Here is a 16751-nt window from a genome sequence, read left to right on the forward strand (position 1 = left end):
AAGGCCAACCAAAATAAAGAAAACAGAAACACAAGGACAAGGAAGCGATGGAAAAGTCCAGGCTACCAGAAAGCAAAAGATAAAATGGCTATAAGAAGACCTCATATTTCAATAATCAACCTAAATGTAAATGGACTGAACTCACCAATAAAAAGGCACGGAGTTGCAGAATGGATCAAAAAACAAAACCCAGCCATATGCTGCCTCCAGGAGACACATCTCAGCTCCAAAGACAAATATAGACTCAAAGTGAAAAGGTGGAAAATGATATTTCAAGCAAATGGCATTCAGAGAAAAGCAGAAGTAGCAATCCTAATATGAGATGAAATAGACTTCAAAATAAAAAAAAGTAAAGAAAGATACTGAGGGATACTTCATAATGATAAAGGGAATCATACACCAAGAAGACATAACACTTATTAATATCTATGTTCCCAGTCAAGGAGTCTCGAAATATGTTAAGCAGTTACTAACAGAACTAAAGGGAGAAACAGACCAAAACGCTATCGTAGTACGGGAACCTAAATACCCCACTGTCGAATATGGACAGATCATCCAAACAGAAAATCAATAAGGAAATAACATCCTTAAATGACACATTAGACCAGCTGGACATAATTGACATTTACAGAGCCTTCCATCCCAAAACAGCTGCTTATACATTCTTCTCTAGTGCACATGGAATGTTGTCAAGAATCAACCACATACTGGGACATAGACATAGCTTTAACAAATATAAGAGGGTTGAAATCATACCAATCATAATCTCTGATCTTAATGCTTTGAAACTAGAGATCAACTGCAAAATCAGAAAGAAACACAAATACATGGAGATTAAACAACATGCTACTGAAGAATAACTGGGTCAGAAAAGAAATAAAAAGAGAGATCAAGAGATACATGGAAATGAATGATAATGATAGTACAGCATATCAAAACTTTGGGGACATGGCAAAAGCAGTCATAAGAGGAAAGTTCATCATTACAGGCCTATCTCCAAAAACAAAAACGAGCCCAAATAAATAACCTAACACTTCATCTTAAAAACTAGAAAAGGAAGAACAAATGAGGCCTAAAGTCAGCAGAAAGAAAGAAATAATCAAAATTAGAGCAGAAATAAATGAAACTGAAAAACAATAGAAAAACAATACAACAAGGAGCTGGTTCTTTGAGAAGGTTAATAAAATTGACAAACCCTTCCTTGGCTAGACTCACTAAAGAAAAAAATAGAAAGAATACACATAAACAAAATTAGGGATGAAAGAGGGGAAATTATGACTGACATCACAGAAATACAACAGATCATGCAAGAATACTATGAAAAAGTATATAATAAATTCAAGAACCTAGAATAGCCTAGAAGAAATGGACCAGTACTTCAAAAAATACAACCTTCAGCTAGACTGAATCAAGGAGATCTGGAAAATCTAAATAGACTGATCAGCAGTATGTAAATTGAAACAATCATCAAAAACCTACCAAAAAGTAAAATTTCAGGACCAAAAATTCGCCAGGCAATTTTACCTAACGTTCAAAGATTTAATACTGATTCTCCTCAAAATCTTCCAAATCATTGAAGACAAAGCAATACTTTCCAACTCATTTTATGAGATCAGTATTATTCTGATACCCAAACCTGGTAAGGATAACACAAAAAAAGAAAACTACAGACCAATATCTCTCATGAACACAGATGCAAAAATCCTAAATAAGATACTAGCGAATCAAATACAGCAACATATTAAGATTATACACCACGATCAAGTGGGCTTCATCCCAGGGGCATAAGGATGGTTCGACATATGCAAATCGATTAAAGTGATACATCACATAAACAAATTAAAAAATAAGAATCATATGATCATATCAATAGATGCAAAAAAAAAGCCTTCAACAAGATACAGCATCCATTTATGATCAAAACACTTCACAAAATTGGTATAGAAGGAAAGTACCTTAACATAATAAAGGCCATCTACGTCAAACCCTTAACCAACATTATACTTAATGGTGAAAAATTAAAAACCTTCCCTCAAGGCAAGGCTGTCCACTATCACCACTGTTATTCAATATAACATTGGAGGTCCTATCGAGTACAATCACACAAGAGAAAGATATAAAAGGCATCAAAATATGAAACAAAGAAATCAAACTGTCACCATTTGTGGATGACATGATTCTCTATATAGAAAACCCTAAAGACTCCACAAGAACACTACTAGAAACAATAAGCAAATACAGTAAAGTCACTAGATACAAAATCAATGTTCAAAAACCCATAGCATTCCTATACTCTAATATTGAAGCATCAGAAAAAGAAGTGGAAAAAAGAATTCCTTTTGCAATTGCAACAAAATGAATAAAATACCTAGAGATAATTTTAATGAAACATGTGAAGGACCAATATAATGAAAACTATAAGACCCTATTAAAAGAAATCGAAGAAGATACAAAGAAATAGAAAGATATTTCGTGTTTTTAGATCGAAAGAATCAACATAGTAAAAATGAGCTTATTACCTAAAGCATTATACAGATTTAATGCAATCCCCATTAAAATCTCATAGGCATTTTTTAAAGAAATAGAATGGAAGCACAAAAGACCCCGAATTGCCAAAGCCATCCTGAGAAAAAAGAGCGAAGCTGGAGGCATCACTCTGCCTGACTTCAAATTATACTACAAAGCGACAGTAATCAAAACGGCATGGTATTAGCAGCAAAACAGACACACAGACCAGTGGAACAGAATCGAGAGTCCAGAAGTAAACCCATACTTATATGGGCAAATAATTTTTGCCAAAAACATACAATGGAGAAAGGAAAGCCTCTCTAATAAATGGTGCTGGGAAAACTGGAAAGCCACCTGCAAAAGAATGCAACTAGACTGTGTCTATCACCACACACCAAAATGAACTCAAAATGGATTAAACACCTGAATATAAAACCTGAAACAATAAAATACATGGAAGAAAACACAGGAACTAAACTCAAGGACCTTGGATTTAAAGAGGATTTTATGAATTTGACCTCAAAGGCAAGGGAAGTAAAAGCAAAAATAAATGAATGGGACTACATCAAACTAGAAAGCTTCTGCTCAGTGAAATAAACCGTCAACAAGGTAAACAGACAGCCATCTGAATGGGAAAATATATTTGTAAGCAATGCCTCCGATCAGGGCCTAATATCCAAAATATACAAAGAACTCATACAAATAACTCAATAACAACAAAAAAAAATCCAATCAAAGAATGGTCAGAGGACCTGAACAGACACTTCTCCCTAGAGGACATACAAATGGCCAACAAATATCTGAAAAGATGCTTAACATCACTAGCTATTAGGGAAATGCAAATCAAAATCACAATGAGATATCATCTCTATAATCAACAGGATAAGTAATAACAAATGTTGGAGAAGATGCAGAGAAAAAGGAACCCTCATACATTGCTGATGGGACTGCAACTTGGTACAGCCACTGTGGAAAGGAGTATGGAGGTTCCTCAAAAATCTGAGAATTGATCTACAATATGATCCAGCAATTCTTCTACTGGGTATTTACCCCCAAAGACTTGAAAACCATATCCGAAAAGATATTTGCATACCGATGTTCGTAGCAGCATTATTCACAGTGGCGAGGACATGGAAGCAACTGAAGTGTCCTACGATAGATGATTGGCTAAAGAAGCTGTGGTACATAAATATAATGGAATATTACTCAGCCATAAGAAGAGATAAAATACTGCCATTTGCGACAACATGGATAGACATTGAGATAATCATGCTAAATGAAATAAGTCATACAGAAAAAGTTGAAAATCACATGATATCACTTATATGTGGGATATAAACCTAAAAGCAACTAATGAGCGGTACAAAGAAACAGAGACTCATGGACATGACTATAGACTAGTGTTTACTAGTGGGATGGGGGGAAGGGGAAGCTAGATGGGGTAAAGGGGTCAAATATATGGTAGCTGAAGGAAACTGGACTTTGGGTGGTAAACACACAAGAGAGTATACAGATGTCAAATTATAATGTACACTTGAAAATTATATTATTGTATTAACCAATGTTATCCCAATTACATAATAAAAAAAAAGACAAAAGAAAAGAAGTCTGCTAATAATAGTAATCAACTTTCATCCAGACTTTACTCTTAGCCAAGTACTGTGCTTAACCCTTGACTTACATATTTCCATTTAATCCTCACAATAATTTGGTGAGATAAGTATTCCCATTACGCTAATTTTGCCGAATGAACTGAGGCTTAGTTCAAGATATTTGTCCAATGTATTCAACTGGTATAATTCAATCCAGCTTTACACTTCAGGTCAGATCAAATGTTAGAATGTATACTCTTAAGTACTACTGTCTTCTAGTCAATTTCAAGACTTAAGTGCCTCAATGAAGACCACTGGTTCCCAACTAGTTTCTGACATAAAATTTCTCTCTCTCCACCCTCAACACTCTGCCTAATTCCCTAAAACTGGCTAGACCTACATTCTGGCCCTGAGTGCCAGGTCAGTTCTAAGGATCCTAACTTACTCTCACGTACCCATCGGTGACCAGTTCCTGTTGATCTTATCTCCTAATGCCCATCACGTGTCCACTTCTCACCATCTTGACACTAAAATAATTGTCTAATTGATTTTAGCCTTCCTCAGAATAGCCTGAGTAAGTTCTTTATTAAAATAATTTAATATTTCTCATTTTTAGTGCTTTTATAATTGTATTCACTTGATTAAAATTTCTCAAAAAAAATGTTGCATTTCCTCTTTACAAATCCAAAGTATGAATCCCGATAGATAACCTCTTTTGACTCTTTAAACTCTTTCATGATTGAGATTCCTCAGTATCTGTAAATAATATGTTTTGTTAAAGAAAACTTATAGTTTCTAAGTTTTTGCTCATTGTCCTTTTTATTTAATATGAATATAGTTGAAACAAGGAGAAAACCAGTGGTTTTTTAAATTAGGAGATGATTATTGTGGATATTGATTGTTGAATTTATTATAATAACGTCAACATAAGCAACAGGTTAAAAATAAAAAAAGAAAACATTTTAATTAAATATTCTATTATGAAGGTAAAATAAAAATTTCTCACAGATAAGCACTAGAATGCAGTGGTATGTTGCTTTTAGGTTTATATCTCACATATAAATGATATCACATGGTTATCAACTTTTTATCTCTGACTCATTTCGCTTAGCATGATTCTTTTTATTTAATTTTAAATTTTTTGAAGTTTATTGAGGCTTTTCTCTGAATACTATTTGCTTGAAATATCATTTTCCGCCCTTTCTATATTAGTCTTTGGAGCTGAGATGTGTCTCCTGGAGGCAGCATATGGCTGGGTTTTATTTTTTTGATCCAATCTGCAACTTTGTGCCTTTTTTATTGGTGAGTTCAGTCCTTTTACATTTAGGATGATTATTGAAATACGAGGTCTTCTTATAGCCATTTTATCTTTTGCTTTCTGATAGTTGGGTGTTTCCATTGCTTCCTTGTCCTTGTGGTTCTGTTTTCTTTATTTTGGTTGGCCTTTGTGGGTTTTGTCTCTGGTTCTTCTTGTTTTATGTTATATGCTTCAGTTCTGAATCTTTGGTGTGTGGTCCTCATTACAAATATGTAAAGGATATATTACATATATTCAATCATCCATTTTCTTCTGCGCGTGCTTTATCTCCTTTCTCTTTTACGAATTTGGATCTTTGAATCCTCCCCTTTTCAGTCCTTATTACCTCAGTTTGTCCCTATGTATGCTGAGCATTCATTCCTATCTTGCTATAGCAAATCTCTTCTCATTTTTAAGCTTATAATGCCCTGTTCTTAGTAAGGGTTGCACTCCTCTGCTTTTATCAAGCTGCTAGTCACTTTCCTCCTAATTATGTATTTTTTTGGTTGTTGTCATTTTGATTTAGGTGAGCTGACCCCTTTCAGTATTTTCTGTAGTTCAGGCCTTGTAATATAGAATTCCTTCGATTTTTGTATGTCTGGAAAGGTCTTTATTTCTCCTTCATATTTAAAGGGGAGCTTAGCTGGATACATTATTCTTTGTTGGTAGTTCCTTTCATTTAATCGTTTGAATATTTCATTCCACTCCTTTCTTGCTTGTAGGGTTTGTGGTGAGAAGTCCGAGGATAATCTAATGGGTTTTCCTTAATAGGTTACCATTTTCATTTCCCTGGCTGCCCTGAGAATTCTGTCTTTGTCATTGATTTTTGATAACTTTAATGCAATGTGTCTTGGTGAAGGCCTTTTTGGGTTGAGATAGTTGGGTGTTCTGTTGACTTCTTGAATTCCAAGCTCCAGCTCATTCTTTAGATTTGGGAAATTCTCATCTACTATTTGTCTGAAAATGCTTTCTAGTCCCTGCTCTTTTTCCTTGCCTTCAGTGATACCCATTATTCTTATGTTTCCTCTCCTGTTGGTGTCAGCTAGTTCTTATATTTCTCTTTCATTATTTTTCATTCTTCAGTTTCTCTCTTCTTCCTTCTGATTTATTTCTAAATTTCTGTCTTCGATATCACTGATCCTTTCCTCCACTTGGTCAACTCTGTTTCCCAAGTTTGTTATTTCATTTTTCAACTCTTTCAGTGTGTTCTTTATCCCCAGAAGGTGTATACTGTTCTTTTTGAGCGTTTCAATATCCTTGCTAAAGAATTCATTCTGCTCATCTAGTTGTTTTCCCAATTTCTGAAATTGTTGATGTGGTTTGTTTCGGATCTCATTGAGTTTTTTTAGAAGTACCATATTGAATTCTCTGTCATTTAATTAGCATATTTTATGACTGCAAGCTTATTTTCTGGAGATTTTTCTCTTTCTTTCTTAGATGCCTTGTCACCTTGGTTGTTAATGGTGTTTAATGGACTATTTCTCCACCTGTGGTAGCTCTTGTGTGCAGATCCCATGCTTAGATATGGTGGTGTGCTGTTTGGGTGTTTTTTGTTGCGTTTTAGATGGTCAGCTTATTGCACTTTCAAGGGAAGAGATCTGGGAGTGTCTCTCACTCCACCGTGTTTCTGATGTCACCTCTAGAAGTCTTATTTGGTTCTTTTGCAAGGTTTCAATATCCTTGCTAAAAAAACTCATTCTGCTGATCTAGTTGTGTTTTCAATTCATGAAATTGTTAATATGAATTATTTTGGATCTCACTGAGTTTTTTCAGAAGTACCATCCTGAATTCTCTGTCAGTTAAGTCACATATTTCTATGTCTTTAAGCTTATTTTCTGGAGATTTTTCTCTTTCTGAGCTGCCTTGTCACCTTGGTTGTTCATGGTGTTTACTGGACTATTTCTTCGCCTAGGCATTAATGGAAGTGTATTCTTCTTTTTTTCCAGAAAGAAGATTTATTAGATAAAGTTTTACATTAGCCTGTTCCAAAGAAGGGATTTTTCTTTTGGTTTCTAGTAGGTGGCATCTAAGCCTCGTGGATACCTGCTTTATATAAAGCCTTAATAATACCTTTTTTCTCTTATAAATATTCAATCATGCTTGCTACCCTCAGTCTCAGTCCCTGTCAGTGTTAGCGACAGTTTTGTAGCATTTCCTCATTCCCCTAGGGCTCCTCAGTATTCAGTCTTGGAGAACATGGGGTGAGGATCCCTCTGGGTGGAGAAGAGGGGCCGTGGCTCATGTTTCACAACTGTGGCTTTTGATAATCAGCTGTTGCTCTTCTGTCATCTCCACTTCTCTGCTTTCTGCCATGGTCCCTGGACACTGCCGCTGCATGGAGCTCACAGCTCTCTCAGGCAGGATTATTCGGGGAACCTGCCACACCTTCTCCCTTCCCTCTCTTCCTGCAAAGAGCTCTGGGTTCAAGAGGCAGCTTCTTTGTTTTCCCTGTCTACCGCCTGACTCACGCAGTTCTTACCTCTGGTAGCGTTTATGAGCAGATCTTTCACTCAGACATGCTGGTGTGTAAGTTGGGTGTATTTTGTTGAATTTTAGATGTTCAAATTATTTTTATTTAATAGAGAGAGATCTGAGGACATCTCTCACTCTGCTGTGCTTCTGATGTTACTTTTTAAGATTAATTTTATTTAACTTCTGGCATTTTAATTATGATGTGTCGGTGTGGGCCTCTTTGCATTCATCTTTTTTGTTACTCTTTGATCTTCCTGGGCTTACATGTCTATTTCTCTCACCAGATTAGGGAAGTTTTCCATCATTATTTCTTCAAATATGTTTTAACTTCTTGTTTTCCCTCTTTCTTTCCTTTCAGGTACCACTATGACACGGTTATTGTTACATTTAACTTTGTCTCATACACTCCTGAATTATTAATATATTTTTGGATTTCTCGCCATTCTGACTGGGTACATTCCACTTCCCCATCCTCTGTATCGGTGATTCAGTCCTCCACTTCATCCACTCTGTTGATTCCCTCTAATATACTCTTCATCTTAGATAATGTGTTTTTTATTTCTGACTGGTTCCCATTTAAAATTTCCATGTTAATTTTTATGTTTTGTTATCTCTTGTTAAAATTCTCACTCAGTTAATCTACACTTCCCTTAAGTTCATTGAACATCCTTATAACCAGTGTTTTGAACTCTGCATATGGTAGATTACTTGATTCCATTATTCCTGGAGCTCTATTCTGTTTCTCATATGGTTTCTGCTTCTTTGTCTTCTCATTTTGGCTGCCTTTCTGTGTCTGTTTCTAGGTACTAAGCAAAGCTCCTAGGTCTCCCAGTCTTATTAGTGTGGCTTTGTGTAGTAGGTGTCCAGTAGCACAGTCCTGAGAGAGATTCAGCTGCAAGCCAAGATTAGCCCCAGCCTGTGCCCCTCTGGGGCCACCTGATAAGGTTCAGCAAGCAATCCACAGATTCTGTGCTTATAGTTGCCTCAAGAGGCCATGCCAGAAACCGAAGCTAGCTGCCACCAATATGGGGCTTGGAACTACTCAGCAAAGAGCCCAGTACACACAGAGGACATAACTGGATATGGCTTCAATAAGGCCACGAGTTGCGAGGAGTAGAGTTTTAGAGAATCCTCTGGGCAGTGGAACATCTGTTATCCATTTTGATGATGTCACAGTTACGGCAGCGCTGTGTCCACACACTGGGAGGTGGGAGGGCTCAACAGAGGAACAATGGATACTGCTAGCACTTCTGCCAGGGAGAAAGCCTCTCCTCTGGCCCTTGCTCCAACAACTGAGTGTCCTGCTGTAACTCCCCAGTGCCCTCTCGGTGGCCAACTTGGAGCTCATTGAGAGTGAGTCCATCATCAAGAAAGTACGCTTGCGGTTATGGCCCCTTTAAAAGGAATGTCTGCTGCTGCCACAGCTTCTGTCCAACTCAGCCACTCAGGACTGGGCCACCTCACGTCTTCACCCCTTCCTAACCTCCTACCATTGCAGGGTGATTTCTTATTTTTCTCCCTACTTGTAGGGCTTCTGTTAATCTAGATTCCAGGTGACTCTGCTTCCTGTTTGCTCTGTAGTTTCAACACAAATTTGGTGTGGTCGCAAGAGGAGATGTACAAAGCCTCTATCATCTATGCCATTTTTGCCCAGTCTCATCAAAACCTATTTAAAGAAACAATTATTGGAAGCTTCCCTAACCTGGCAAAGGAAATAGACATACAAGTCCATGAAGAGCAGAGAGTCCCAAAGGAAACAAACCCAGAGAGGCTCACACCAAAACACATCATAATTAAAATCCCAAAGGTTAAAGACAAAGATAGAATCTTAAAAGCAGCAAAGAAGAGCAGTTAGTTATGTACAAAGGAGTTCTCATAAGACGGTCAGCTGATTGATTTCTTAACAGAAACTCTGCAGGCCAGAAGAGACTGGCACAAAATATTCAAAGTGATGAAGAGCAGGAACTATAGCTGAGATTACTAGTGCCAGCAAAGCTATCATTTACAATAAAAGAAGAGGTAATGAGCTCCCAAGAGAAGAAAAAGCTAAAGGAGTTCATCAACACCAAATCAATATTATAAGAAATGTCAAATGTACTTACGAAGAAAAAATAAATATATATAAATAAAGTGGCCATAACTACATATCTATCAATAATTACTTTAAAAGTAAATTGATTAAATGCTTCCATCAAAAGACACAGCATGGCTGAATAGATAAGAAAATAAGATCCATGCATATGCCACTGACAAGAGATTCACTTCGGGTTGAAAGATACACACAGACTTAAAGTAAATGGGTGGAAAAAGAATTTTCATGAAAATGGAAATGAAAAAGATGGCGTAGTAGTCCTCATACCAGACAAACAGAGTTTAAAACAAAGGTATAAGAAGAGACAAAGAAGGACCCAGTAATCCGACTTCTGGGTATTTATCCAAAGACACTTAAAACACTACTTCGAAAGGACGTGTGAATCCATATGTTCATTGCAGCATCATTTACAATAGCCAAGATATGGAAGTAACCTGGGTGTCCATCAACGGATGAATGGATGAAGAAGAGGCAGTACATATATTCAATGGAATACTATGCAGACATGAACAAGAATGAAATCTTGCCATCTGCAACACTATGGATGGACCTAGAGCATGTTATGTTGAGTGAAGAAAGTCAGACAGAAAAAGACAAATTCCATATGATATCACTTACATGTGGAATCTAAAGAACAAAATAAACCATTAAAAAAAAACTTACAGATACAGAGAACAAACTGATGGTTGCCAGATGAAAGGAGGGTTAAGCATCTGTTTAAAAAAAAATTGAAGGGATTAAGAAGTCCAAACTGACGGGTACAAAATAGTCACTGCTATAGCAACAATGGCTTCATTCCATGTAAGGAGCCCAGCGATAGCCTTCCAGATTTTTCACCTGAAGTTGGAAAAATATTTATACACTGAATTCCAGCCTCCGTTGACTCAGGGTTTCCCCAGGAGCTTTAACTACTCCCCACATCTGGTATGGGCTTGGATGTGAACTGATCAGACTTCTAGTAACTTCCCAGAAGGTATTAGGCTTCAGAATTGGACTAGGACATTAAGTGGAGACATTAATGGTTATGTCTGCAAGCAGGAAAGTGACATTGTGAGTTATAACCACTCACTATATATGGCCTTAAAATCATAATTGGGGCAAGAGTATGTGATGTAAATGTTAGAATTGTGCTGCAACCCCTGCCCACACCTTATCCTACAGTGAGGGGAAGAATAATGACACACCCACAATTCACTCTATAAATAAATCAGCTCTAGAAATTGTTTCTACCATTCCCCTATACAAATGCCCTAATATTCTCTGAATTGCATAATTATTTAAATATTGTTGGACCAATTTTGGTTTCCTTTTTTTGGAGAGTGAGGTGGGTGAGGTCACATTTGGCAAATTCTGACTTTTGTGTCCTTCATCAATGTGATCTTAGGTTAGTTTCCCTAGAAACAGATCCTGAGAAGATGGTGTTTTAAAGTGATTTATTTAGAAGGTGCTCCCAGGAGAACCTGATAAGGAAGCAGGGAAGCAGGACAGGGAAAAAAAGAAAAGCAAATAAAGGTGCATTTTAAGGAAAAATCCTGATTCTCCAGCAAATATAATTTACATAGTAATAACAGTGCAAGCCTTTAATCTTTTGTAGTCAGCATATAAAATTTATAAGTCTTTATTCTAATTACAGAACACTGTTTTAAGGGACAGGTGACTAAAATAAGGAAGCAAAGAGAGATGAAGAGAACACTAGGTATACAGATATCTTGTTCCTTATGAAAAAGGGGGTTATAAGATATTTTCTACAATTAAAGTAAAATAAATGTGAAATCTATATTACATAAAGTTCCAAAGTTTAACAGATTAGAATATCAAAAACAATTATATTGAAAGGATGGAAGGTGTGGCATTATCTGTGTATGTGTGTATTTTTGTGTGTATTGATGTGAATGAGGAGGTGTGCAGAATGTTAACAGATGAATATATAAAAATTGGGGAACAATTAAAACTGTTATAAGCTTTAGAAACAAATTTTAACTCCAAGTTATTAATTGAGTCTAGATTAAAATAAAAGTTATAATCAGAGGACTTACTTAATAGCTGAAAACATAAATGATCAACTTATTATTTAGGTAAGGTAGAATTTGAAATGACAACAAACAGCTATTTTTAATCTGTTATATAGATATAAATAAAATGTTCAAAATATAAACATTAATTAAACTAAAAAGATGGTTTTTCAAGGAATAAGATTTATTTTCATTCTCTACTTAGCTAAAATAAAGTTGAGTAACTTATTTGTAAGAACCTTGTCTATAAGATTCCACTTTAACTCTACTTCTTTATTGCTATATATCTTTCAGAGCTTGGTACTAAAACATTCTTTTGCATGTTAGCTGTGAGAAATTACTTTTTATTTCATCTTTGCAATGGAATATTGAATTAAAATTTATTCTTTTTGACATTTAACCTATTATTTTGTTCTGGCCGTGTTATATAAATTCTACAAATAATATGCATAATGATCCTCTTACAGTGTGAAATCCACTGATTTTCTCCTTGTATCAATTATGTTGAAATTAAATAAAAAGGAAAACTAGCAGGATCACAGACAGAAAATATAACTTTTCTTTACTAAAGCATATTATTTACAGATACTGAGGAATCTCAATCACGAAATAGTTTAGAGTCAAAAGCAGTTACCTGTGGGGAGTTGTATTTTGGATTTGCAAAGGAAAGGAAAATGGACAAATGTTATCTCTTCTGAGAACTTTTAACCAAGTGTATGTAACTGATAGCATTTAAAATGAGTAATATTAAGTTATTTTAATAAATAATTCATTTTGGCTGTTCTGGGGGAGGCCAAATGTGCATACAGGAAAATCAAGTAGACAGCAATTTCAGTGTCGATAGGAGAGAAGTGGACACGTGATGGAAATCAGGAGATAAGATCAACAGAAGTTGGTCATTGGTGGGCACATGGGAATAATTTAGGATCCTAAGGACTGACCTGGTGCTCAGGGCTAGAATGTAGGTCTAGCCAATTCTAGAGAATTAAGCAGAGTGTAGTGGGTGGGAAGAAAAGACAGTAAATCAGGGACTAGTCGAGAACCAGTGGTGATCGCTTTGGCACTTAAGTCTTAAAGTTGACTAGAAGACAGTAGTAGTTAGTATACACATTCTAGCACTCAGTCTGAAGTGAATTTTAACCCAGGATTGAATTATACCAGTTGATTACATTGAACAAGTATCTTTAAGTAAGCCTCGGTCCACTTTCTGTAAAATTAGGCTAATTGCAATACTTTACACATCAAATTATTGAATGATTAAATGAGAAAATATATGTATATGTGTTAAGCACAGTACTTGGCAAAGAGGAAAGTCTGAATGCAGTTGGTTACTATTAGTAGTGGAATATCCATTAAGGGGCCCATCAGCAAGGTGAAGCAGGGCTTCATAAAAGTAGGATTAGCAAGAGAATTAGCTTGTCTTCAGGTCGAAAGTAGGTGTTTCCACCTACTTTTATCCATCATCCATCTAGTCAAATAAGCCACTAATTATAGTCATCCCTTTGAGGCCTATAGACTGTCTGATCTGGAAGTCATTCAGACCTCTTGTACTTCACAATTCTCTATCTACGCATTAAATGATATTTGTTTTATACTTTCTGCTAGAAAAAAAAGAGCAAACACATGTCTTAAATAATTGTGTTATTTCAAATACCTCTGGTCTTGTTTTTCTCCTTCAGGATTGCTTTGGCTATTTGGGGTCTTTTTGTGCTTTCATACAAATATGATGATTTTTTGTTCTATTTCTTTAAAAAATTCCATTGAGATTTTTTGAGGATATAAATCTTTATATGCTTTAGATAATAAGGTCATTTTAATTGTGTTGATTCTTCCAATCCAAGAACACGAAATATCTTTCCATTTCTTTGTATCTTCTTCAATTTCTTTATATAGGGTCTTACAGTTTTCAGTGTATAGGTTCTTCACATGCTTTAAGTTTATTCCTAGGTATTTCATTCTTTTTGTAGCAATTGCAAAAACAAGTGTTTCATTTTTTTTTTCATTTCTTTTCTGAAAAATCATTATTAGAGTATAGGAACATATGGATTTTTGAACACTGATTTTGGATCCTGAAATTTTACTGTATTTGTTTGTTTCTAATGGTGTTTTAGTGGAGTCCTTAGGGTTTTCTATATAGAGAATTGTTACTTATCTTCAAAGAGTAACAATTTGACCCACACCTGTGAGAATGGCTATCATCAACAGGACAAATAATAACTGTTAGAGAGTTTTTTGGGAAAAAGGAACCCACATACACTGCTGGTGAGAATGAAAATTGGCACAGCCACTATGGAACAGTATGAAGATTCCTCAAAAAACTAAGACTTGCATTACCATATGATCTAGGAATCCCTCTTCTGGGTATTTACTCAAAAAACCTGAAAACATTTATCCACAAAAGTATATGCAGCACTCCAAGGTTCATAGCAGCATTATTCACAGTGCCCAGGACATGGAAGCAACTGAAGTATCTTATGATAGATGATTGGATAAAGATGTGGTACATATATACAATGGAATATTAGCCGTAGAAAAAGATGTAATACTGCCATTTGCGATAAAATGGATGAATCTTGAGATAATCATGCTAAGCAAAATAAGACAAAAAGTTGAAAACCACATGGTGTCACTCACATGTGGGATATAAAACTGAAAGCAACAAACAATCATGACTAACCAACAGAGACTCATGGACATGGATAGTGGATTAGTGGTTACCAGAGGGGAGAGGGGAAGGAAGAGGTAGATGGGGTAACATCTACCCCAGAAGGAAATCTAATTTTGGGTAGTGAATAATCAATGCAATATATTTGACTTACTGTTGAATGATACACTTGAAACTTATGTGATTTTGTTAGTCAATGACACCCCAATAATTTTTAATAAGAAATAAATAAAATAAAATTTAACTTTATATGACATTCTACCCCATGTACCCTAAGGCATTGAAAGAAATGTTTTACATAAATCACTATAAATACTTATAAAATGAACACATTAAATAAAGCTAAGGTTACCATTTTATAGTTGAAATTTAGTATTAAATCAAAATTTCAAAGTAAATTTAGAACTAATATTTATCTATAAATAAGTTACTATTTATAATTCCGGTAACTATTGAAAGGCATCAATATCTAGATATTAAGAAAAAAATGAGTAGTTCAAAATTGACAGAACCCTGAAAGATCTGTTGTGTTTGTGTGAAGTGAACTGCTCAATACTTACCTGAGAATGTGGTAATGACCCCTGGTGCTTGTGAATTCACATTTGAATCTCTAGACTCTTCAGAGATTTATCCCCCAAAGTAAACAATAATGAAAGACAGCATGGAAACTATATAACAACAATGACTTTGAATTATTTGCTGTAAGGTGAATGAATACTTATTTTCAAGGGGTAAGATTTTGGCCTTTGTGAGTAATCTGATGTGATGATTTCTTACCATTTGAAAACACTGTATTCTTTAAATCTGTACTGTACTCATAGCCATAGTAAAGAAATGACAATAGAATCCAACAGTCAGATAGCAAGTAATCTCAGCGGAATTAATCTAAGTTTCTACAGTCTATTTAGTAGGATAAACAGGCATAATTCAAGGGTTCATGGTTGTTTATTTAACCACCCGTAAGATCGGAAACTCACATAGTCTTTCAGGCTATCTAAACTAGCCACTCAACCATAATGCTAATAAATTCACTAGCTTTGTGATGCTTTCGGGATTTATTTTTAACATATTGTTTTGAATGCTAAGCTTGCAGGCAACCAGATATTTTTGACAAAGTCGAGACTATGCAGCCAGAAATCTTGGAAATGAGATTCAACCTGGCCATGAGCTAGATAAACTTCTGAACATGTTAAAGCTGTATCTTTATTTAGCTGTATTTTATGTAGAAACTAAAATTTTTTCATTCTATAACACTCTAATTATAAAAGATTGTTACACTAGCAAATGATTTGAATTGTTTGAATAACTATACTTTAATAAAGTTCTAGATATTAAACATGGAATGTTTTATAGTATTTAGGTTTACAGATCAGACTACTTCATAAAACAGTATTTTAATTGTAAGTGTTAAATATACATAGTAAATTTTCAACAGGTATCTATTCATGATCTCAATTTGAAATTCCTATTTCTTCTTTATCCTATTAAGAAAATTGTACTTCTCCTTTTAAAAAAATGATCATGTTTTACTGATGGAAATTATAAACTTTCTAATTAACTAGGCTCTTCTTTTATACACTAGGTAATTTGTTATCCACCCATTTCTGAGAGACTCAACTTTATCAAGAGTATTATTTAATTTCATTTATAGTATAGTAACTTTAAAAAAGTGAAATGGATTCTAACTTCCTGAGATTCACAACTTGATTGTACCACTTGCTACGTAAATTTAGGTAAGTTACTTAACAATGTCAAATCAGTTTCTTCATCTGAAATCCTCAATATTATTTCATGGATATTAGTACAAAACTATATGTCTAACCTTCTTAACCCTGTGCTTACCATTTAGTAAATTTTCAATAATTATTAGCTATTACTCAAGTATCTATTATTTAATATAAAATTTATACATTTATCTTTTCTGTTACACTGACCATTTCAATTTGGTATTTTCATAAATATGTTTTTAATGTTTAGATTTAAAGCCACTTTAGGTACATTTTAAATTGATAATATAAAGAGAAAAAGATCTACATTATTCAAAGCTTGTCCTCTAGTGCTTCTGCTAAAAATAATTTTAAAAATATACAAGACTCATTATCCATAAATATAA

The sequence above is a fragment of the Pteropus vampyrus genome, unplaced genomic scaffold, assembly GCF_000151845.1.
Source record: "Pteropus vampyrus isolate Shadow unplaced genomic scaffold, Pvam_2.0 Scaffold740, whole genome shotgun sequence".
Classification (NCBI taxonomy): Eukaryota; Metazoa; Chordata; class Mammalia; order Chiroptera; family Pteropodidae; genus Pteropus; species Pteropus vampyrus.